The sequence below is a fragment of the Chiloscyllium punctatum genome, chromosome 18, assembly GCF_047496795.1.
Source record: "Chiloscyllium punctatum isolate Juve2018m chromosome 18, sChiPun1.3, whole genome shotgun sequence".
Lineage (NCBI taxonomy): Eukaryota > Metazoa > Chordata > Chondrichthyes > Orectolobiformes > Hemiscylliidae > Chiloscyllium > Chiloscyllium punctatum.
The window spans coordinates 74,430,626-74,455,654 of record NC_092756.1 but is presented as its reverse complement, the minus strand read 5'-3'; the positions used below and the strand labels follow the sequence as shown (position 1 = coordinate 74,455,654).

General features: G+C 45.8%; 2 non-coding genes across 2 annotated transcripts; both read right to left on the bottom strand.

Moving 5' to 3' along the window:
- Positions 1 to 12,214: 12,214 nt before the first annotated feature.
- Positions 12,215 to 12,287, bottom strand: trnar-ccu (transfer RNA arginine (anticodon CCU)). The gene has a single exon. It is a non-coding gene; the product is annotated as a tRNA-Arg (tRNA).
- Positions 12,288 to 24,335: 12,048 nt separating this feature from the next.
- On the bottom strand, positions 24,336 to 24,408 carry trnar-ccu (transfer RNA arginine (anticodon CCU)). Its single transcript has one exon. It is a non-coding gene; the product is annotated as a tRNA-Arg (tRNA).
- Between the last annotated feature and the right edge of the window lie 621 nt (positions 24,409 to 25,029).

Below are 25,029 nucleotides of genomic sequence, written 5' to 3'. Positions count from 1 at the left end.
AAACACATTCCCAGCATCCACCCTTTCTAAGCCATGTGTTATCTAGTAAATTTGTATTCGAACTCCCCTCAACCTTCTAAACTCTAATCAATACAATCCCAGGATCCTCAGCTGTTCATTGTATGTTAAGCCTCCCATTCCAGGGATCATCTGTGTGAATCTCCGCTGGACATGCTCCAGTGCCAGTATGTCCTTCCTGAGGTGTGGAGCCCAAAATTGGATACAGTATTTCAAATGGGGCCTAACCAGAGCTTTATAAAGTCTCAGAAGGACATCGCTGCTTTTACATTCCAACCCTCTTGAGATAAATGGCAACATTACATTTGTTTTCTTAACCACGGACTCAAACTGCAAGTCAACCTTTAGAGATTCCTGGACTATCATTCCCAGATCCCTTTGTACTTTGGCTTTATGAATTTTCTCACTGTTTAAAAAATAGTCCATGCCTGTATTCCTTTTTCCAAAGTGCAAGTCCGAGCATTTGCTCAGGTTGAATTTCATCAGCCATTTCCTGGACCACTATCCTAAACTGTCTAAACCTTTCTGCAGCCTCCCACCTCCTCAGAACGACCTGCTTGTCGGCCAAACTTTGCATCATCGGTGAACTTCGCCAGAATGTCCCCACAGTCCCTTCATCCAGATCATTAATATATAAAGCTGCGGCCCCAACACTGAACCCTACGGGACACCACTTGTCACCAGCTACCATTCCAAGAAAGAACCTTTTACCCCAACATTCTGCCTTCTGTCATATAGCCAATCCCCAATCCATGCCAATAGCTCACCTCGAACACCATGGACCCTCACCTTACTCAGCAGTCTCCCGTGAGGCACCTTATCAAAGGCCTTTTGGAAATCTAGGTAGTTAACATCCACTGGGTTTCCCTGGTCTAACCTACTTGTTACCTCTTCAAAGCATTCTAACAGGTTTGTCCGGCATGACCTCACCTTACTAAATCCATGGTGACTTGTTCTAATCCAACCCTGCACTTCCAAGAATTTAGAAATCTCGTCCTTAATTTAACCTACAACCGAGGTTAGGCTAACCGGCCTATAATTTTCCATCTTTTATCTTGATCTTTTCTTGAACGAGGTTTTACAACAATGATTTTCCAATCATCTGGGAATTTCCCTGACTCCAGTGATTTACGAAAGATTAAAAATAACCTCTACTATTTTCTCAGCCACCTCCCTCTGAACTCTATGATGTAGACCATCGGGGCCGGGAGATTTATCAATTTTTAGACCTTATAGCTTTTCGAGCACTTCCTCTTTTGTAATGACTACCATACTCAAATCTGCCCACTGAATCTCCTTAATTGTTAGGATAATGCTCATGTCTTCCACTGTGAAGATTGACACAAAGTATTTACCAAATTCTTCAGCCATTTCCTTATCTCCCTTCACGAGCCTTCCTGCATCAATTTGGAATGGCTAATTTGTACTTTTGCCTCTCGTTTGTTTCTTATGTATTGAAATAAACTTTAACAATCATTTCTAATATTACTGACTAGCTTACCTTCATATTTGATCCTCTCCTTCCTATTTCTCTGTCTTTGTTATCCTCTGTTTGTTTTTGTCGTCTTCCCAATCTTCTGATTTTTTTGTGCTCTTGGCCTCTTTGTAGGCTCTCGCTTTTCCTATGATACATTTCCTGACTTCCTTTGTCAGCCCTGGCTGTTTAATTCCCTCCCCCTGACGGATAATGTTTCTGCTAAGAGAAGACTGAGGGAGTTTGGGATCCAGTACTCTCTGAGGTATCCGGCGGTGCTCCGATAACCTTACATGGATCCGTACATCTCTTTGATACCTCGGAGAAGGCAAGAGACTTTGTGGACAAATTAACCGAATCTGAACAATTTAGTATCTACAAATAGTGTTGTTTGGTTATGTCTTTGCTGTTTTTTAAAAAAACCGAGGAAGTCCAGTTGGAGCTTTCTTTTCCTTGTTTTCCCGATTGGTAATAATCCGGTTTAAACTGTGTTTGGTGGCGGTTGAGATGTGTACTTTCAATTTCTACGTGAAGTTATACAAGAGGATGGGTGGGGTATTTACCCCATCGATCTTAAAAGTTTTTTATCTTTATTCATATTGCTATTCTATGGTATATTTACTTTCTATTCTGCTTGTGTTTGTGGTACGGCTCTAGCTATAAGGAGGGAAAATGGTTGGGATGGCGAGATGCCCACTTATGGGCAGTTTGGGATGGGTAGTTGCCCCCTTTGGGCAAGAGGTGAGTTCCCCTATTCAGCGCCATTGGCGCTTTATATGGTGGTTTGTATTGCTTTTAATCTTTGATAGTTTTGTAGGTTTGTTAAATGTAGTGGTTTCAGTTTATGTAGTTTTTATATTTGATGGATCATATGACACTAAGGCTCAGTGATTTGTGGTTCGAGTTCCTCCTCTCTGGAATTTAAATGTTACTGCAGAAGGTTATGGCTAATGACTTGATTAAATGGTGAACCTGGAATATCAAGGGAAGTCACTCACCAATTAAGAGGAAGAAGGTACTTTTGAGTCTTAGAAAGGAGAAAGTGGATATTCTTTTGTTACAGGAGACACACTTGGATGACAGGGAGCATTTGAAATGACAGCAAAATGGGCTTGATCGGGTTTACTTCACATTATTTAATACCAGAAGTAGGGGAGTGGCTGTATTGGTGAGGAGGAATCTCCCATAAAAGTTACGAGAGTGTGTTAAAGACACACACAGAGGATGTTTGTAATTCTTATAGCCTTGATAAATGTGGAAGAATATGGTGTTTAATTGTTTATTGCCCTCCAGCTCATCCCCTCAACATTTTGCTAGATATGTTTTCTAAATTGATAAGTTTGGAGTCCTGGCATATCATTAAAAGTGGAGATTTTAACAGTGTCATGAATCCCACCGTACACAGGTTGCCCAAAGGCCCCCCACACCCCCAATACCCTCTGTACAAACTAAACAATTAGTGGATCTGTGTGTGGAGTGAGGGTTGGTGGACATCTGGAGGTGTCTCCACCCTACAGGCAGGGATTTTACGGTTTTCTTTTCCAATCCACACAGATGTTACACCAGGATTGATTTTTTTTACAATCCCCGTGGCAACCCTGGACTTGGTGTCACCTTGTACGATCGGTAATATTACCATCTCTGATCACACTCCAGTGTACCTGTTGGTTAAGATTAAGGACGTTACAGTGGGTCCAAGGCACTGGCAAATGGATCCCTTTATCCTCAAGGATAATACGTTTGTGGAGCATTTCTCTTGGGAATTTTGGGCTTTCCTAGACATTAACTCACGCTCGGTTAGTAGCCAATCCTTCCTTTTGGAAATTGCCAAAGCCTATGCCAGTGGGTCAGTTATTTCCTACTCTGCCAGTAGGAGGCGGAAGAAGGGTGAGCAGCAATGTCTCCTCGAAGCACGGTTGAAGGCAGCTGAGAAGGCCTACTCTGACAGGCCCTCATTGGTCAAGTTACAGAGGATTACGGCGCTGCGGTTTGCATTGAATTCCGTGCTCACACAGACAGCAAAGAACGAGCTTAATTTTGCAAAGCAAAGATTATATGATCATGGTGACAGGTCTGGTAAATACTTAGCATATTTCACTAGGAAAAGGAGCGCCCTTCAAGCCATTACGGTGATGAGGGAAGTGTCTGGGAACCGAACATGTGACTCCAAAAAGATTAATGTGTCATTCCAGAGATTTTACTCTAAGTTATACCAATCTGAGGTTTGTGAGGACGGGGGTGGGCCAAAATGGAGGCTTTATTCAAGGATCTGGAGCTCCTGGGTGTGACCCCCGAACAAGAGTCTTTTCTCAATGTCCCCTTATCAGAGCAAGAGGTGCAGGAGGCTGTGAAGCAGCTTCAGAGTGGAAAGGCACCCGGTCCTGATGGACTTCCCAGCGAATTCTAGAAGGAATTTACAAACATATTGTCAGGCCCAATGTTCAACATGTTTAATGACTCATACAGCCATGATTGTCTCCCGCCATCTCTGAGAGAGGGCAATATTTTGCTTATTCTTAAAAAAGGGAAGGTCCCGGGGGACTGTGCTTTGTACAGGCCCATTTCACCCTTAAATGTGGACTTTAAAATCCTCTCCAAGACTCTTGTGTTCAGGCTGGAGACTGTGTTACCTTCTATTGTTCAAGAGGACCAGACGGGCTTCATAAAGGGCCGCAGATCCTCCAATAATGTTAGGAGGCTGCTTAATGTAATTCAAGTGTGTCAACAACAGTCAATATAGGGATTGGTGATTTCTCTAGATACAGAGAAGGCCCTTGACCGAGTTGAGAGGGTGTACCTTTTCTATACTCTGGAGCGGTTTGTTTTGGGTGAAGTTTTTATAAGATGGGTAAAGGTTCTCCACAATGACCCTCTCACTGCAATCATCACCAACAGGGTGTGATCAAGCAATTTTCACATTTTTTGGGTCAGCCGGCAGGTCTGTTCCCTTTCACCACTGCTTTTTACAGTGGGGATTGAATCATTGGTGGAGGCCATTGATAGGGATCCCAATATATCAGCTCCAGACGTGGGGTCAAATTGACATCAGAGTTTATTGTATGTGGACGATGTCCTCATTCTTTCATCAAATCCAGCAGTTTCAGTCCCTCGCCTGTTAGCATGCATCTGTGTGTTAGGCACCTTTTTGGGGGACAAGATTAATCTTTCAAAATCAGAGGCTATGCCTTTGGGTGGTCTTATGAAAGTGTTAAGTCTTGAGGGTGAATATCGATTCCCATTTAAATGGTCACAGGGGGGTTTTGTGTATTTGAGCGTGTTCATTACTCCAGTTCTGAATCGGCTGTTCAAAGACAATTTTGTTCAATTATTTGACAAAATCAAACAAGACCTTCAAAGATGGAGGTGCTTCTGGTCTCGTGGTTGGGTCGGATAGCGCTTATTAAGATGAATATTCTCCCTCGTTTACTATACCCTATATGGATGCTCCCCCTGATTTTCGATAAGCAAACATTCAGGAGACTGAATGGCTGGTTCAGCCCCTTTATTTGGCATCGTCAGTGGCCCCTCATTAAATGAGCTAAACTGCAATTGTCTCACAGACTGGGGGGAGTGGATCTCCCAGACATTAAAAGCTACCAACTAAGCTCACTTTTATCCTACATGAGTGATTGGGCTTGTGGGGACCCTCTTTCAATATGGTTCGATATTGAAACCTCCCAGGCTAAGGTGACCCCTTACTCGCTTGCTGTGTTTGGACAAAATGAGGACAGTTAGGGAATATTTCCAGAACCCAATAGTTATCGATACTGTTAAAGCATGGAGGGCAATTTGGCAGAGGGAAGGCAATATTGGCAAGACATCTTCTCTTACACCGGGTATGCCGGGTTTTCAACCGGGGATGATAGATTCAGGATCCAAACATTGGGCAGTTAGGGGTGTGTCTTGTGCGGGTGTTTTGTTTGTGGGAGACACAATGATGTCCTTCGATCAGTTAGCACGGAAACACGAGCTATCTAACAAGGACCTCTTTCGCTTTTCTCAAGTTAGGGATTTTATTCAAAAAAGACAACACATTTGACTGATCCCGACACATCCGACATAGAGAGGAGGGTGCTCAGTGCTAAGAGTACACTTTCTGTCAGCACTTTATATCATCAATTAGGTGGGGGGTACCCCCTCAGATGAGCTCGATCGACTCCGTTGGGTTGGAAGAGAGAGCTAGGTGTTGAAGTCTCCTTAGAGGCAAGGTATCAGTATGCAATTGGACCCATGCTTTACAGTTGAAGATTCTCCACAGGTCCCACTTGGCCCCAGACTGTTTGTCAAAATTTAAACCACTGGTATCTTCAACATGTTTCAAGTGCAAGGTCGGTACAGGCACTCTTACCCATTGTCTCTGGTCCTGTGGGAAGCTTCAAACATACTGGAGTGCTGTGGTGGGTGCCATGGAGCGGACTTTGGGTGTAAGGGTGGAGAAGGACCCAATCTCTCTTCTTTTTCAGACTGGAGCCCTGTGACCAATGGGGTGCCACAAAAATCAGTGCTGGGTCCACTACTTTCCGTCATTTATATATATGTTAGTATCATTATGAGGGATCATTAGTAAGTTTGCAGATGACACCAAAATTGGAGGTGCAGTGGACAGCAAAGAAGGTTCCCTCAGATTACAACGGGATCTTGATTAGAAGGGCCGATGAGCTGAGGAGTGATGGGTGGAGTTTAATTTAGATCAATGTGAGGTGCTGCATTTTGGGAAAGCAAATCTTAGCTGGGCTTATAGACTTAATGGGAATGTCCCAGGGAGTGTTGGTGAACAAAGAGACCTTAGAGTGTAGGTTCATCGCTCCTTGAAAGTAGAGTCACAGATCGATAGGATAGTGAAGAAGGCGTTTGGTATGCTTTCCTTTATTCTAAATCAGTTGTGTACAGTCTTTGCAGAGAGATAAGAACCAACAAAACATTGGAATGTTGACATTTCTCAAACCTTCTGTATTGTTGTGAACAAAAAGGCATTTTGTTCTTAGGCAGGAACCGATCTCTGTTCATTGTCAGGCACCAAGAAGGTCTGACAATTGAAAGAAAGATGTGATAATTTGTCAGAAAGACCTGAGACTGTGTTGTTTCCCTGTTACACCTTGGCAGCAGCTGACCGAAACTTTAGTGTATCCCTCAACATGTCATTTGAGATGTTGGAACATGCTGGGAGGTAATACTCTAATGATGCCAAGACTTTACACTGGCAAATGGCTATGTGTGCCCTAGCAGCATATTGGGTAAACCACTGTCCTCCTAAGTGTGGGATTGTGGGTTTAATTTCCCTCTGGGCTGCGAACGGTTTAAGCTTCAACTTTGTAGCTGACTTTTGTCCCATGCCAACTTCATCACGATCCAAATTGACTGCATTTTTCAAACTACTCTGTTCAAAATCACTGTGCCTGTGTTGAGATTATGGCGAATGTAATAAAAACGTGCACAAGGCAATTCCAGGATTTGGGAGATGTTGGGGAGAATTGTCTGAAAGAGTCAGCGCAGCCACAATGAGCTGAATGCCCGCTAAGATTCTGTTGATTTAGAACATACAACATAGAACACAGAACAGCACAGCACCGAACAGGCTCTTCAGCCCACGATGTTGTGCAGACCATTGATCCTCATGTATGGACCCTCAAATGTCTGTGATCATATGCATGTCCAGCAGTTTCTTAAATGTCCCCAATGACCTTGCTTCCACAACTGCTGCTGCCAACGCATTCCATGCTCTCAAAACTCTCTGTGTAAAGAACCCGGCTCTGACATCCCCTCTATACTTTCCTCCAACCAGCTTAAAATTATGACCCCTGGTGTTAGCCATTTCTGCCCTGGGAAATAGTCTCTGGCCATTGACTCTATCCATACCTCTCATGATCTTGTATACCTCAATTAGGTCCTCTCTCCTCCTCCTTTTCTCCAATGAGAAAAGTCCAAGCTCAGTCAAACTCTCTTCATAAGATAAGCCCTCCAGTCCAGGCAGCATCCTGGTAAACCTCTTCTGAACCCTCTCCAAAGCATCCACATCTTTCCTGTAATAGGGCGACCAGAAGTGGACGCAGTATTCCAAGTGCGGTCTAACCAAAGAAAGCATTTGTCCTCAATGCAACTTTTTGCAACATCTCCACCTACTTCCTCCCCACAAACTGCAAATATCTTGAAAGCGGTGCACAAAATAACATTGAACCCTTTGCTATTTTCCTGTCTGCTCCATTTTCCTCAGATGTGAGTTGTGCAATGTTGGAGTTTGGTTGGTTTCTTGTCTGTCCGTTTGGGGACAAATGGGAAGCGAGATTGATTTATCAAGCAGCCAATTTTTTAGCATGAGATGGATGTTGTAAAAAACAATTAGTGAGAGTATAAAACGAAGAAACACACAATATGAGCCATCAAGGTGAAGTATTTAAAGGCTGCCAGTGTAACAACAGACATGTAGCCCCAGTGGCCTAATGGATAAGATATTGGGCTTCCCTCAGCCAGGGATTGTAGGTTCCAATCCTGTCCCGCGTGGCTAACGTTCATAGGTTGCCCTCTGGGTTTTACTTCTAATCTACATTATAAACATCCCATGTCTGCATTCAGTTGATGGGAAGTGCTGTCCAACATGAACTTGCACAAAGTTGTCGGGGATCTGCAGGATTGGGTCGAAATTACCTGAAAGAGACAGCAGAGCCACAATGGGGAAAGAACTGCTGAGATTCTCCTGGGGCTGGCATGGTGACTCACAGTGTCAGGGACCTGGCTTTGATTCCTCCCTTGGGTGTCTGTTTGTGTCGAGTTTGCACATTCTCTCCATGGGGTACTCGGAGTGCATTGTGTTCCTCCCACAGCCCAAAGATGTGCAGGTTCGGTGGATTGGTTTTTGGGAATGCAGGGTGAGAGGATTGGGTTTGGGCCTGGATGGGATGCTCTTCAGAGGTTGAGTGTGGACTTGATGGGGTGAATGGCTTGTCCCCCTCACTCAAGGGCTTTTATGAACAAGTTTGGAGCAGATGGTCAGAGCTCTGCTGCAGATCCCAGTCAAGGCTTTGCTAAGGGACTGGCATCCAGGTGTGTGTTCATATCCTTCTTTTCCCTGACCTTCCAGAATGTTCTGTAGCTTTGGTCAAAGGGGTCATGAGCTGGGTTCACATCATCCAATGGGGTCACATTGCCAGGAGCTAGACAACGGATTTACTCAGACTGACACTTCCAGTCATCGAGTCATAGAGATGTACAGCACAGAAACACACCCTCGGTCCAACCCGTCCATGCTGAACAGATATCCCAACCCAATCTGGTCCCACCTTCCAGCACCCGGCCCATCTCCCTCCAAACTCTTCCTATTCATATACCCATCCAGATGCCTTTTAAACGATGTAATTGTACCAGCCTCCACCACTTCCTCTGGCAGCTCATTCCACACACACACACCACCCTCTGCCTGAAAAAGTTGCCCCTTAGGTCTCCTTTATATCTTTTCTCTCTCACCCTAAACCTATGCCCTCTAGTTCTGGACTCCCCCACCCCAGGGAAAAGACCTTGGCGGTTTACCCTATTCATGCTCCTCATGATTTTATAAACCTCTGTAAGGTCACCCTCAGCCTCCGATGCTTCGATCCTATCCTTAGAGGAACTGGTATCAGCTTCCATCACTGTGACTCTGTGTTCAACCTCATCCGTCCTCTTTTCCAGGTCTCCCAGCTGCTGTTCATGCTTCTGCAGCATGATCGAGATCGGGGCCAGATTCACCTCTATCTGCTTCCCCAACATCTCGCGAGATTTCGCGAGCTCCTTCACCAGGGCCTGGTAGGTAATCAAGTCCGAGGATCCTGCAGGCTGGGCCGGAGGCCTGGCCCCGGACACTGCTCCTCCCTTCTTCAACATCCCTGGACGATGAAAACGCAGGTAAGTTGATTTTTCACAATGTCCTGGGACTCCACAATCTTTTCAGAGTCCCAGGATATCACGATGTTCCGGATTGGGTGGGATAGAAATTCTTCCCCCTTGTGCTGTGGTGCGAAGCTCTGCAACATGATCGTCTGAGAACACCGCCATCTTGGATCCCCAGAGTGCAGTGAGAGTATCAAACTCAGAAAAACACACAATGAGAGGTCAGGGTGCAGTATTTAAAGGCTGCTATTTTTGCTTTAACTATGCAGCCCCAGTGGCCTAATGGATAAGGCATTGGCCTCCTAAACCAGGGATTGTGGGTTCAAGTCCAATCTGGGGTGTTGGACTTTTCCTTGTGTGTCCTCGCTCTTTCATCCACTTTGCAAACATCCCCATGTCAGCATTCATTTGATGGGATGTGAACTTACACAGACTTTTTGGGGATCTGCAGTATTCAGGCTAAATTCCCTGAAAGAGACAGGACAGTCACAATGGCTGAAAACCTGCAGAGATTCTCCTGGGGATCGCATGGTGGCTCAGTGGGTAGCACTGCTGCCTCACAGCATCAGGGACCTGGCTTTGATTCCTCCCTTGGGTGTCTGTTTGTGTCGAGTTTGCACATTCTCTCCATGGGGTACTCCGGGTGCTTTGGTTTCCTCCCACAGCCCAAAGATGTGCAGGTTCGGTGGATTGGCTTTGGGGAATGCAGGGTGAGAGGATAGGGGTTGGGCCTGGCTGGGATGCTCTTCAGAGGGTCAGTGTGGATGTGATGGTCTGAATGGCCTCCTCCCACCCCACTCTCGGGCTTCTCTGAACAAGTTTGGAGCAGATGGTCAAAGGCCCAGTCAAGGCTTCGTGAAGGGACTGCCATCCAGGTGTGTGTCCCTATGCTCCTTTTCCCTGATCTTCCCGAATGTTCAAATCAACAACATCACATTAAAGATATTTTGTTTCTTCTCTTAATGAGAAGGTATTTGCCTTCAATAGCACAAAGGTTTTGGATGTTGTCTCTTGAGGTTTGCTGATGAAACCGTTGATGTGCAGGGCCAGCTGCAGATAATGGCAGAGACACTCTCCAGTGGTGACTGTCAGCGTTACCAGTCGTGGAGACTTCATCCAAGAAACTGACGGTGATCTTGACCGCAGTCTCACCACGGCCTGCAAATCACAATCGGCTTAACCAGACTCAAGAACTAAAGAGAAACCACGAACATCTCACCGATATTACCATAAAGGTTGGTCACAGCAAAGATTCAACAGCGAGACCGCAAAAACACATTTCATATCTCTCTGTGCTGGAACCTTCTGCTGTCTTGCTCCATTGAAATAATATCCAGCTGCTTTATTCTTCCTGCCAAAGTGTATGACCTCACACATTCCCACATTGTCTTTCATTTGCTGAGTTTTTGGCTACTCCCTTAACCCATCCATCTCCCTCTGTAAACTCTGTGAGTCAGCCTCAGCAGTTGCCTTCCCACAAATGTTTGGCTGTGGATGTGGCACTCCAAGTTCTCCAACGATGGCCGAACTACCTCACATCTCCATCATAGCCTCCTTGTAATTGTATTCAATTCCTTGACTAAGAAAGGTAAGGGCCCAAATGCATAGCCACAGCCCCATCAGTTCCAACCTTGAACACCCAGATTTCAATCATTTCCATTGACATATTGGACATCATCATAAATACCAAACATGCAGGTAATCTGGGGTTCAGCTGGTAATGTTGACAGAATATAGCTTAGACTGACACCAACACAACCAAAACAGAAACTGCTTTGTCCATAGATTGGTAGCTCTATCCGTTGTAGCCCCAGTGACCTCATGGGTAAGGCACAAACTTCCTAAATCAGAGATTGTGGGCTCAAATCTTATTTGGGGTTTTGATTTTGTTGAAACCTTCACTGTGTTGCTGATCTCAATCCTGTGTGGTCACGTGTCCATGGCAACAAAATCAGCCATTCTCAATTGATCCTCAGCTGGAGAAATTTGACCTGATAGAAAATTGGCCAAACTAAATTAAACAGCAGCTATCAGCTCCAGAGAACAGTGCAACTAAGATCAAAGAGCTACAAAGATTGAAGAAGAACCAGTTCCAACCAGACTGAGGGTTGTATATTGGAGAAGTGTCAGCCTGAGTCAATCCACTTTATAGCTCCTCGCATGACAACAGTGAAGGGTATTGGTGTGACCCCATTGGAAGATGTGAACCCAGCTCATGACCGTATTGGACAAAGCCACAGAAGATTTTGGAAGATCAGGGGAAAGTCGGGTAGGAACACACACCTGGATACCAGTCCCTTCGCGAAGCCTTGACTGGGCCTTGCAGTGGAGCTCTGACCATCTGCTCCAAACTTGTTCAGAGAAGCCCTAGAGTGGGGTGGGAGGAGGCCATTCAGTCCATCATGTCCCCACTGACCATCTGAAGAGCATCCCATCCAGGCCCAACCCCTATCCTCTCACCCTGCACTCCCCAAAGCCAATCCACCGAACCTGCACATCTTTGGGCTGTGGGAAGAAACCAAAGCACCCGGAGTACCCCATGGAGAGAATGTACCAACTCTACACAAACAGACACCCAAGGGAGGAATCAAAGCCAGGTCCCTGACACTGTGAGGCAGCAGTGCTACCCACTGAGCCACCATGCCATCCCCAGGAGAATCTCAGCGTGTTTTCAGCCATTGTGACTGTGCTGTCTCTTTCAGACGATTCACCCCTATATCCTGCATATCCTCAACATTCTGTATTTTCCTGACACAGGGTGCCACCAACCCAACACAGACCTGGGGACTTATCCAGAGGAGATGAGAAATCGACTTGACCTCGGACGAAGATCAGCCATGAAGACAAGGTTTAAAAGTCAGACACCCCAGATGGGACTTGAACCCACAATCCCTGGCTTAGGAGGCCAGTGCCTTATCCATTAGGCCACTGAGGCCACATGTCTGATATTAAAATGGCAGCTTTTAAGTTTTGTTTTCCAAGAACACACTGACTGTGGCTCAGCCATCACAGAGTCAGTGCCCTGGACTGAGGGGATTCGAAATCTCCTGGTTATATATGTTTTTCTCTTTACCCCCGCACTGCTGCCTAACTGTGGTAGTGCTTATATTTTCCCCAGCCCCCATGTTGTGTGTGTGCAGGTGTGAGACACAGGGAAAGACAACAGATGTACAAATCTTTATTCAATTCCCACCACCAGGAAGAAAGGAAACACCCAAGTGGCCAGTGACAAGCATCAAAGGGCAATGCTGTGTGACCAAACAGTGAGGGGGAGGGCACTCTCTGAACAGCTCGAGGATGTTGGGAGACACTGCGTGCTCCTTCTCCAGGGACACCCGGGCTCGAACGTAACCGCGGAAGAGGGTCAGGCAATCGGCCCTAACAACCAGTTTGGCCAGGCCCAGGAGTAGACCCACGAGGAGATCCTCTGACCAACCCTCCCCCCTCGGCACTGGGTGCCCAATGATGGGGAGTGTGGGGCTGAAGTCCAACCAGAAACGGAGGAGAAGGTTTCCCAGAAAGCTAAAAAGGGAGTGCAAGCGCCCTGTTCCATGGACTCCACAGCACCACAGAACAAGCAGTTGGGCTGGGAGTCCGTGAACCACCGCAATCTGCGGACTGCCGCGTGCAATACCCTCCACCCCAGATCCCCGTGAGAAAGGGGGAGGACTCCCATGTAGAGAGCCCTTCACTGGGGATGGTCCCCACCGCCCGGTGGTAAATGGGCACGCCAGGGTGTGTCTGGGAGGTGGATGAGGGTGTGCAGCAGCAGTCTGTACAGGGCCCTCTGTGATACACCCCTGAAAGGGACAAAACTAAAACTCCGGAGACAGCTCAGGTTGTGGGGCACAGGCTCCCGCAGGAAGTACAGGACCCGTGGGGCCAATGTGAAATTCCGTCCGGGCAGGAGTGAGTGCAGACGGGATCCCACCGCACACCTGAGCATCCTCCAACTGGGGCACTACGTGGGGTCTGAGCACCGTCGTTTTAAGGTGTCGGATGGTGGTGGCCACGTACCGGACGTCTCCCGCTGCCCTGCTCGCTATATCCTGCGGCAGGGTCCAGCCCAGGCCCCCACCATCCAGCACGTCCCCGACCCTGGTCACCCTCGCAGTCACGGCCCTCCCCTCCGACAGTCACTCGAACCCACGAGTACGGAGGTGCGGATTCCTGAGCAACGTCTCCCTGACGACAGCCGTTACTCCTGCCGGAGGGTAGGCGTGACGCGATTCGACCATGTTCCAGACCATGAGCAGGTCTTGGTAAAAGACAGGCAGTGTCCTGAGAGTGACCTCCAAACCATCACGGTCGCTGAGCAGGAGCTGAGTGTCGTAGTTGAGGTTACGCACCTGGTGGAAAAAATACGTCACCAGGGCCCCCCGCCGAGGGGGAGGCTCAATGTAAAGGTATCGCTGCAAGGTCTGAAGGTGGAACGTCGCTACCTGGGTGTGAACGCACACCAGCGACTGACCGCCCTCCTCAATATGGAGACTCAGGACCTGCGCAGTGACCCAGTGCATCTTTTTGTCCCAGAAGAAGTGAACCAACATTCTCTGGATGTCAGCGACAAAACCAGGAGGAGGGACCAAAGTGACCAGCCGGGACCACAGCATGGCAGGCACCAGCTGGTTTATGACCAACACTCGACTCCTGTGAGACAGCACTCGGAGAAGTCCTGTCCAGAGGCCGAGGCGAGCCGAGACTTTGGCCTCCAGCTCCTGCCAGTTCCCCGGCCAGGATTCCTCAGCCGGGCTGAGGTAGACCCCCAGGTCGAGGAGATGGTCGTACTCCAGCTGAACCCCCGTAACTCCTCCGGCAGAGACTCCACCCGTCACGGACTGACCAGTCGTCTGGAATATTGGGCCCAGTTGATCCTGGTGGAAGAGGCCACTGAGTACAAGGCCTGGCACTCACACATCCTCCCCAGGTCAGCAGGGTCGGTGAAAGGGAGGAGCACGTGGTCAGCGTAGACCGAGATGACCACCCCTGTGCCCGCACCGCGCAGAACCAGCCCCGACAACCTCCTCCATTAGAGGCACAGGAAAGGCTCCACGCACAGGGAATCCAGCTGGCCGGACAGGGGGCAGCCTTGGCGTACTCCTCTCCCAAAGTGAAGGGGCACTGTCATGGAGCCGTTAACTTTAAAACTAATTGCACCTGCCTCCACTTGGTCCACATCCACACAAGCATTTCCTGTCATGTACCTGTCCAAATGTCTTTCTCATAGAATCCATACAGTGTGGAAACAGGCCATTTGGCCCAACAAGTCCACCCAGACTCACTCCCCTACAGGTCCTCCTGCCAAATGTACCCAACCTTCACATCCCTGAACAGTCTGGGCAATTTTGCATGGCTAATTTACTTGTGGAAGGAAACTGGAGCACCTGGAGGAAACCCACACAGACACGGGGAGAAAGTGCAAAATCCACACAAACTGTCACCAGAGGCTGAAATTGAACCTTGGTCCCTGGTGCTATGAGACAGCAGTGCTAACCACGGAGCCAACTTGGAAACTCTACACAAATAGTCACCCAAGGGAGGAATCAAAGCCAGGTCCCTGACACTGTGAGGCAGCAGTGTTACCCACTGAGCCACCATGTCATCCCCAGGAGAATCTCAGTAGGTTTTCAGCCATTGTGTCTGTGCTGTCTCTTTCAGACGATTCACCCCCCCATCCTGCAGATCCCCGAAAATCTTGAGCAAGAACATATTGGGCACCACTTCCCATCAGCTGAAAGCAGACAAGGGGTATTTCTCCAAAGTCAATTAGAAATAATGTGGACAGTGAACAAGCCATAAATAACCAGACACCCCAGATGCGACTTGAACCCAAAATCCCTAATCCAGTCGGCCACTGGGGCTACACCCATGTAGTTAAAATGGCAATCTTTAAATACTGAACCCTGCCCTGTCATATTGTTTTTTTCTGAGTTTTCTACTCTTACTGATTGTTTTTTACCCCTTCCATTTCATGCTAAATTGTCGGCTGCTTGATAAATTGACCTTGCCTCCCATTTGGCCCCAGACGGACATTTGAGAAATCACAGCCGGTCAGACAGCGTCCGAGGACCAGGAGAATCGACGTTTCGAGCATAGGCCTGAAGAGCTTATACTCGAAACATTGACTCCCCTGCTCCTCGGATGCCACCTGACCAGCTGTACTATTCCAGCACCACACAGTTTGACTCTGATCTCTCACATCTGCAGTGCTCACTTTCTCCCAGTCGAGAAATCAACTCAACTCCAACTTTGCAGACCCAGAGTTTGAGGCAAATGGAGCAGAAGGAAAAGGGCTCAATGTTATTGTGTGCAGCACTTTCAAGATATTTGCAGTTAGTGGGGAAGGAGGAAGTGGAGATGTTGCAAAAAGCTGCATTGAGGACAAATCAACAGAATTTTAGCGGGCATTCAGCCCATTGGGGCTGTGCTGTCTCTTTCAGACAATTCACCCCAAGATCTCCCAAATCCCGGAATTACCTTGTGCAAGTTTCTATGTCACATCATTTGCTATAACCTCAACGTAGGCACAGCGATTTTTAACAGAGTACTGTTGATGAAAAATTCAGTCAATGTGGATTGAGATGAAGTTGACATGGAATGAAAATCAGCAACAAAGCCCAGGCTTAAAACCCAAGAACCCCAGATGGGACTTGAACAATCAATTACCAGCTTAGGGAAGCCATGGCCTTATCTATGAGGACCCTCGGGCTCCCACCTTGCACTGTCTGTGGAAAGTGTTGACCTCAAACGAGTGCTACAGCTGAGCATGTTCCAAGATCGAGGATTACATGTTGAGGGACACAGTAAAGTATGGAGCAGCTGCTGTCAAGGTGTAACAGTTAAAGAACACTGTCTAAGGCCTTTCTGACCAGTTATGACATCGTCCCTTCATTTCTCAGTCCCTCTTGGTGCCTCAGAATGAAGAGAAATCGTTTCCTGTCTCAGTAGAAAGATCTGCCCGAACTTGCGAGACCCCGCTTTGTGGAAGAGAGCCAGCCCTATATCGGGACAGGAAGGAGATCCCAATGGCCCAACATGGATTGTTCCAGTTAATATCCTTTCTCAAATGGATAGAGCTATAGAGCGAGTAAAATTGTGGGAATTTGGGAAATTCTGACAATCTGTTTTAATATTTAGTTAATAAAATCAAGTTGAACCGCAAACCAATTTTGTCCCCCATTGTCTGCATCACCAACAAGAATACTGAAGGAAAGTTGAGTTTAATTACATTGTGTTACTCATGTTTATCTGGTCGATCAGTGGAAATTAAAAGCCATGTCACACAACAGGCAGAGTCAATCTTTAGCTGAGTAGAAGTTCAGCAGAGAGAAACAGACTTACTTTGTGATATAATAGGTAATTCCTGTCCCATTGATCTATTAACTGCAGGGAACTTTCAGATACGTGGTATCTTTAGAGCAATTAAATATCCTCCCAAGATATATGCTTTCACTCTCAACTGAAGATGTTATAACTTCAATGGCTAAGAGTATTAACCAATAAATCAATGCCAAGCCAGTTGAAGTATTACACTTGGCACATCATCATCGCTGTATTTGCAGAATGCAGCATAACCTATTCCGTCTTCTAACCTACTGACAGCCTACTTTTCAGAAGTCTCCTTACACGACTCTGAAAACAAATTAAAAGAAACCAATTAAACCAAATAAGCACAAATTAAAATGTCCCAGTCATTTAAAAAGGCACTGTAACAAAAGTCAAAATATCCCAAGAAAGCTTACACTTACAGAGTCACAGAGTTGTACAGATCCTTCGCTCCAATTCGTCCATGCCAACCAGATATCCGAAAGTTATCTAGTCCCACAAACCAGCATTTGGTCCATATCCCTCTGAAACCTTCTTATTCATGTCCCCATCCAGCTGCCTTTTAAATGTTACAGAGTCTTAGAGTTATACACCACAGAAACAGACCCTTTGGTCCAACTCGTCTATGCCGACCTGATATCCTGAATTAATCTAGTCCGACTTGCCAGCATTTGGCCCATATCCCTCTAAACCCACCCTGTTCATATACCCCCATCCAGATGCCTTTTAAATGTTTTGGAGGAGCCGGGGTTAGACTGGGGTGGACAAAGTTAAAAATCACACAACACCAGGTTATAGTCCAGCGGGTTATTATTCTTCTCACTGTAAACCTATGCCCTCTGTTTTTGTACTCCCCCACCCTGGGGAAAAGACTGAAGCTATTCACCCTATCCATGTCCCTCATGATTTTATAAACCTCTATAAGGCCACCCTTCAGCCTCCAACACTCCAGAGAAAATAGCCTCAGTCTATTCCTCCTCCCCCGATAGCACAAACCCTGTAACCCTTGCAACACCCTTGGAAATTATTTCTGAATGCTTGCAAGTTTTACAACCTCTTTCTATAGCAGGGAAACCAGAATTGAACGCAGTATTCCAAAAGGTGGCCTAACTAATACCTGTACAGCCACAACCCAACATCCCAATTCCTATACTCAATGCTCTGACTCATAAAAGCAAGTGGATCAAATGCCTTCTTCACTGTGCTATCTACCTGCAACTCCTTCTCTTCCTAATCTGTGTGTATGTGAGTTACAATAATCTTTTTGCATTCTGATATGAATAGATTCACTCTTTTGTTAATTCAACATATCCAGGTTTAATTGGATACTTTTAAATACCAATTCAATTGGTTTGTGAAGAAGACATCCACAAGAAAGGGTCCCTTTTAAAATTAACCTGTTAGTGACCAACCAAGGATCCAGGTAAATGAAGAAAGGAAACCATTTCATCCCTGCTCACCTGGGAGCTTAACAATTTGGGGTATCTGTGTGGAACTGTAATAACGTGGGGAGCAATTCTCACACCAGCCTCTCTTTGTAAGTGCTCCATGTATTTACGAAACAATGCCCTTCACCAGAACATCTCAGTGATATATTTAACATTCCATTCACATTAATCACTCCAAGGGCATGATCTACATTAAGAATATAAACAGTAAGTGTTGAAACTCTCAGGTTTGGAAGCATCTGCCGAAAAAAACAAAATGAATATTGCAAATTGATAATTGTGTTTCTCTCCACAGATGCTACCTGAGCTGCATTTCAATATTTCCTGATTTTATTGCAGATTTCCAGCACTTGTGGCATTTAACTTTTGTATATTTTTTTTATGTAAGGAAAATGGAGATTTGAAAATATTGAATGGGACTTTTGCTCATTAACCTCTTGGGAATTGTCTCCTATTGAATGATTTGATTCAGCCTGTAGACAAGGTGCAATCATGACAAAGTCTGTGGGTTTGTACTTATTATATATCAAGGAACAGCTCATCAAATAAGGCAATCCTCTGAAACATATGAATTCTCACCTCAAGTTTGGGGAGAAAGGTATAAAAGTATTAGATGGGGTGAGATCTGATCAACTTCAGAAAAACTTTGATCTTAAAACTACAATTCTACAGTGAATGTGAAATATTGCGAAGTGTATGTTTAATTGTCCATGATATTTGTTTCTCCGTATTTAATTTTTATAAGTATCTGTAGAGTAATTAATAAACATATATTTACGAACCATTGTCATGCATTATTTTGGTAATTTTATAATTTGCCATTACTTTCTCTTCACCTTATTCAAGGAGAGTGTTTATTACAGTGAGTGATACCACACAGTATTTCAATTGCACTGAATTGGTTTTGAAAGATAACTCAATAAATGCAGGTTGATGCTGTCGATGGTTCCTGTCGATATATTTCGTTGACCTGTTCAGACGTGTTATGATGTTAAGTCTCAGGCAGAAAGAGGAAGAAGGTATAAGTAAGGTTCAAGAAACTGAAGACAGACAGAGCCCTGGAGATAACAGGAATGAACTCAAACTAGGAAATAGAGAATTTGAAGGGACCATGCAATGTTTATGGAAAACAGGATTAAGGAACCTCCAAGGCATTTTACAGAGGGATAACAAGCAACAGGTCACCAGGGAAAGAGTATGTCTTCTCAGAGAAAAGGAGGGAATTTACACATGGAGCCGGAGGAAGTGGGTGAGGTTCTTAATGAATAAACTGTATTGGTATTTCCAAAGGATTCTGGTTGTCCAAGATGGAGGAAGGGAAAAAGGTGTGACTGTAAGAGCTGCCCCTTTATTGAGGCATTTTAGGTGTTGGGGGTGATTTCCTCAAATTCCAGGAGCAGCAATTACTGTTTTATTATGCAACTTTGGAGAAAAAAACCTCAAAACAACGGCACTTTTAAAAGGAAGAAAGGCAGACAAAGAAAGTGAGTACATGGTCAGGGGGGGCGGGAGGGAAGAAACCTACACTGCTCACTGATATGGATAGGAAGGGTCGAGAGGGATATGGGCCCAGTGTGGGCGAATGGGACGAGATTAGATTAGGATATGGGGTCGGCATGGACGAGTTGGAGCGAAGGGTCTGTTTCCATCCTGTCCATCTCTATGGCTCTATGACATGGTGGATGGTGAGTCTTGTATATTGATATTCTAGAGCATGTCAATATTAAAAAGGAGGTGTTGGGGTGTTTTGAAAAGCATTAAGGTAGACAAGTCCCCAAGACCTGATGGAATCTATCATAGAATCCTGAGAGAGGCAGGTGTGGAAATTGCTACGGATTCGTACAAAATATTTTATATCCTTTCTGGTCACAGGAGAATTCCTAGAGGACTGGAGAATACCCAATGTTGTTTCTTTAAGAATGGCAAAAAGAATAATTCAGGAAATTAAAGGCCAGATTGGCTTCCTGTTATTCATAGCTTGGTCATCACTGTCTGTGCCTGGATGGTACCCTCTGGAAGTCACTCTGTAAAGATCTCCACCCCTCTACCTTGGGGTCTCAGGATCTCAAGGTGTTCCTCTCTCTGGCCAAGGTTTCGGTCCATGTGTAATGGTTTCCTGAATGTGGTTCCTGTGAAGTGCCTTGTGCCATGAAAAGGGATCACTACATGCAGGCTGTAGTTGGGTTGAAGTGTTATGGAGAACAGGCCGAGATGAGGCCGAGATGAGATCAGCCATGATCGTGTGGTATGACAAAGCAGGCTCGAGGAGCTAAATTGCCGAATTTTTAAGATCTTCGGAGCACAACCAAAGACAGAGCTATCAATTGCCGTGGGTGTCTAACATGGTATCTCACCTCAGATGCATCATGAAGAGGGTGTCCATGTTCAAAGCCCGGGGTTGTGAGTTCATATCCCATTTGGGCTGTTATGTTTTTAAACATGAACTCTGATCAGCACCCTGTGTCTGTTTGATCTCAATTCCAGTTAATAAGGGGAGATGGTGGTGCAGTGCTAGACCTGGAGTAGGAATCCAGAACACCAAGTTCATGGTGTCGGGTAGATGGACTGTAATCCCACCATACAAGGTGGTGAAATCTCAGCTCAGGAGGAACTTTGTCTGATGGTAACCATATATTGCTATTGAGGTTTGTTAGGAAGCTAACTGGTTCCATATTCTCCTTTCAGGAAGAAAACCTGGTGAGACGACAGACCCACAACAATGTGGTTGACTCACCCTCTGGGCAATAAACACTGGCCTAGTCAGAAACATATCGCATTCCCTCCCTGTAGCTCGGACACAATCCTGGAACACCCTCCATTGATTCATTGTAGGTTTACCTCCAACAAATGGTCAAAAATCACACCACACCAGGTTATAGTCCAACAGGTTTATTTGAAAACACGAGCTTTCGGAGCATTGCTCCTTCATCAGGTGTAATGAGAGAGGAGGCATCAGACACAGAATGTATAAGGAAAATATCAAAGGGTCATACAAGTGATGCGAATGTATTGAACAAATCCAAAATGGCCGACTCCCTCCTGTTAAATCTTCAATCAGTTCGAAAGGAGATACAGGCAGCACATGGATTGCAGTGGTTCAAAAAGATAGCTCCCCATCACCTTTCAGGGGAAACTAGGGAGAGGCAATAAATGTTGATCTAGTCAGCAATGTTCACGCCCTGGAAATGAATAAAAACAATCCCACAATGGAATAAACCGCCAGGGGAAAAGTCATAGTGTAATGACTTGAAAACATCAAGCCCCAACTTTGGATGGTTTCTATTGCTATGTTTTACATTATCATCCAAAACGCACCAGTCATTGACATAAAGGTTATGATTTGGAGGAGCCGGTGTTAGACTGGGGCGGACAATGTTACAAATCACACAACACCAGGTTATAGTCCAACAGGTTTATTGGGAAACACTAGCTTTCGAAGAGCTGCTTCTTCATCAGGTGGTTGTGGAGCAGGATCGTAAAACACTGAAGTTTTAGCAACAGGATTGCAGTGTCGTGGCATGTAATATTAAACAAATTGAGCTGAAGTCTTTCATCTTTTAGAATGATCATGTTAGTTTCAGTTCCTTGTTATGTCCATCCCAGACCTTTGTTAAAGTTACATTCTCAAGAGAGTTTTAACAATCGGTGCCATCTCAGCTCAGATAATGCATTGAAGATGTGAGGTTAAAATCTGTCTGTGTCCCAATGTTCGGTCAGACTGATTCTATTTTTAAAGTGGCATTTACAGAATCTGACATGGTTTTATGCAGTTTTTGAGCAAAACAAAACATAATTCTGAACGTACAAATTCACCCCACAAATGTAAATGTGTGTGTGTGCAGGGGAGACTGAGTGAGTGTGTGCATTTGGGTGTGCGTGGGAGGGGGCGATGGTGTGAGTGTCTGTGAGAGTGTGTGTATGTGTATGTGTTTGAGTGTAATGGTGTACATATCTGTGAGAAGGTGTGCATGTGGGTGTGCATGTGGGAGCATGTGTGTGTATTGTGTGACAGGATGAGTGTGTGTGTGTGTGTGTGTGTGTGTGTGTGTGTGTGTGTGTGTGTGTGTACAGTGCAGTGGGGTCAGCTGTCGTGTGACATGAACCCATGGTCCCAGTTGAGGCCATCCCCATGTGTACCAAAGTTGGTTATCAGCTTCTGCCCGGCCACGTTTCGTTGATGCCTGTCCCAAAGTCCAACTTGGAGGATGATTACCTGAAGGATCGAGGTTGAAAGTCCCAGATCGTTGAAGTGATCTCCGACTGGGAGGGAACACCTCTGTTTGGTGATTGTTACGCGGTGCCCATTCATCTGTTGCCGTAGCCTCTGCTCGGTCTCGCCAATGTACCATGCATTGGGCATCCTTCCCTGCAGCGTGTGAGATAGACAACATTGGCCGAGTCACATGAGTACCTGCCGCATACATGGTGGGAGATGTCCCCATGTGTAATGGCGGTATCCATGGTGACACTCTGACATGTTTTACAGTGTCTGCTGTGACAGGGTTGTTTGGTGTTGTCCTGAAGGCCGGGCAGTTTGCTGTGAACAATGGTCTGTTTAAGGTTTGGTGGCTGTTTAAAGGTGAGAAGTGGAGGGGTGGGGAAGGTCTTGGCGAGGTGCTCATCCTCATCGATAATGTGTTGCAGGCTGTGGAGAATGTGACGTAGTTTCTCAGCTCCTGGTAAGTACTGGACAATGAAGGGTACCCTGTTGGTTGTAGCTCGTGTCTGTCTCCTGAGGAGGTCATTGCAGTTTCTCCCTAGGGCATGTCAGAACTGGCGATTGATGAGTTAAGCATCGTATCACATTCTTATCAGGGCATCCTTGTGTACTTCCAAGTGCCCCTCACATTCCCCCTCACCTGAACAGATCCTGTGTCAGTGTACGGCTTGTACAGAGGGGACGGCTGTTTTAATATGTTGAGGGTGGGTTTGTGGTTGAGTGAGGTGCTGTGGTGCCCATCCTTGATGGAGATGCATGTGTCCAAGAATGAGACAGATACTAAACAGTAGTCCATGGTGAGTTTGATGGTGGGATGAAACTCGTGAAATGTTGGTGAACATAAATGTTGGGAGAGTGCAGCATTGTTCTGACATGAACACAACCAAGGTTGAGGGGAACAATTCTCCTGACATGGCCCCAGAAGCACGTGTTGTCCCATTGACCTTACAGCTCCATCTCTGATCTTCTAAGCTACTGCCTGTGGTTTACATCCCTTCTGGGGATACTTTCAATTTGAACATTCTCTCCAATTAAAACCCTCTCACTGCATTATCTCCATTCAAATTAATTTAATCTCTGACCTCATGTCTTTAAAACTCTGCATGGCTGCTTTGAGATCATCGAACTGTACAAACATTGAGCTTGCTTGACCTCTATACTGTCCTGTTGGCATTTAACAGAAAAAAATGCAGGTGAAATAAAGTTATTCCACACTCAATAATTTATATTTACATTCAATGAGTTGGACCAAGATAACAGTGAACCTCAAGGTGGAAGATTCATTGAAAATATTCGGTTTGCAAGTAATGATAGACACAGTGAAAAGTTTTGTCTTGTGAGCAATACAGGCAGCTCACAGAGTTCAGTAGCATAGATAAGTAAATAATAGGGAAACAGCAGCAGGAAACTGTTTCAAAACCGGTTGGTGTGTGTATTCAGGCTTCTGTACCTTCTCCCCGATGGTAGAGGTTGTAGAAAAACATTGCCAGGGTGGGATCGGTCTTTGAGAATGCTGGAGACCTTTCCTTGACAGTGGGCCTGGTAGATGGATTCGACAGATGGGAGGTTTGCCTTTGTGATTGTCTGGGCCGAGTTCTCTGTAACCGTCTCCAATCTTGAATGGTATAGTTGCCATACCAGGTAGTGATACATCCAGACAGAATGCTGTCGATGGTGCACCTATAAACATTGGCAGGGGTATTCTCTGTCAGTAATATCCGATGTTCTGGAGGGATCAGTGTTGAAGGGTTGGTTTGTTGATGAGAGTGTGATGAGAGCTGGCTTCCAAAAACAACCTGTCCAACCGCACTCTCAGGAATCTCGTCCCCATCCAGAAACAGCAGCCACTTGATCACCACCTTCAACATTCAAACCTGCAGATCCCCGAAAATCTTGTGCAAGATCATGTTGGAGACCACTGACCATCAACTGAATGCAGCGATTTGGATTTTTCCAAGATAGATTAGAAATAAAAGAAAAGCCACATAGACACCCCAGATGGCACTTGAACCCACAATCCCTGGCTTAGGAGGCCAGTGCCTTATCCATTAGGCCACTGGGGCCCCATGTGGTGGGTCACAATGGGAGTCTTTAAATACTGCACCCTGATCTCTAATAGTGTGTGTTTCTGTGTGTTGTTCTCTCACTGATTGGTTCTTACCCCTTCCATCTCATGCCAAATTGTTGGCTGCTTGATAAATTGATCCCGCCTCGCATTTCTTCCCAAACGGATAGATGAGAAATCAACCAAACTCCAACTTTGCACATCTCAAGTCTGAGGAAAATGGAGGAGACAGGAAAATAGCAAAGGGCTCAATGTTATTTTGTGCAGCACCTTGAAGATATTTGCAGTTCCTGGGGAAGGTGGAAGTGGAGATGTTGCAAAAAGCTGCATTGAGGACAAATCAACAGAATCAAAGCAGGCATTCAGCCCGTTGTGCCTGTGCTGTCTCTTTCAGACAATTCACCCCAAGATCTCCCTAATCCTGGAATTATCTTGTATAAGTTTCTACTAAACAGCATTTGCCATAATCTCAACACAGGCACAATGATTTTTAACAGAGTAGCTAAAAATTCCAGTCAATTTGGATTGAGATGAAGTTGACATGGGATGAAAATCAGCCACTGCAAAGACCAGGCTTAAAAATGAAATCCCTGAAATCCCAGATTTCAGAGGCCAGTGC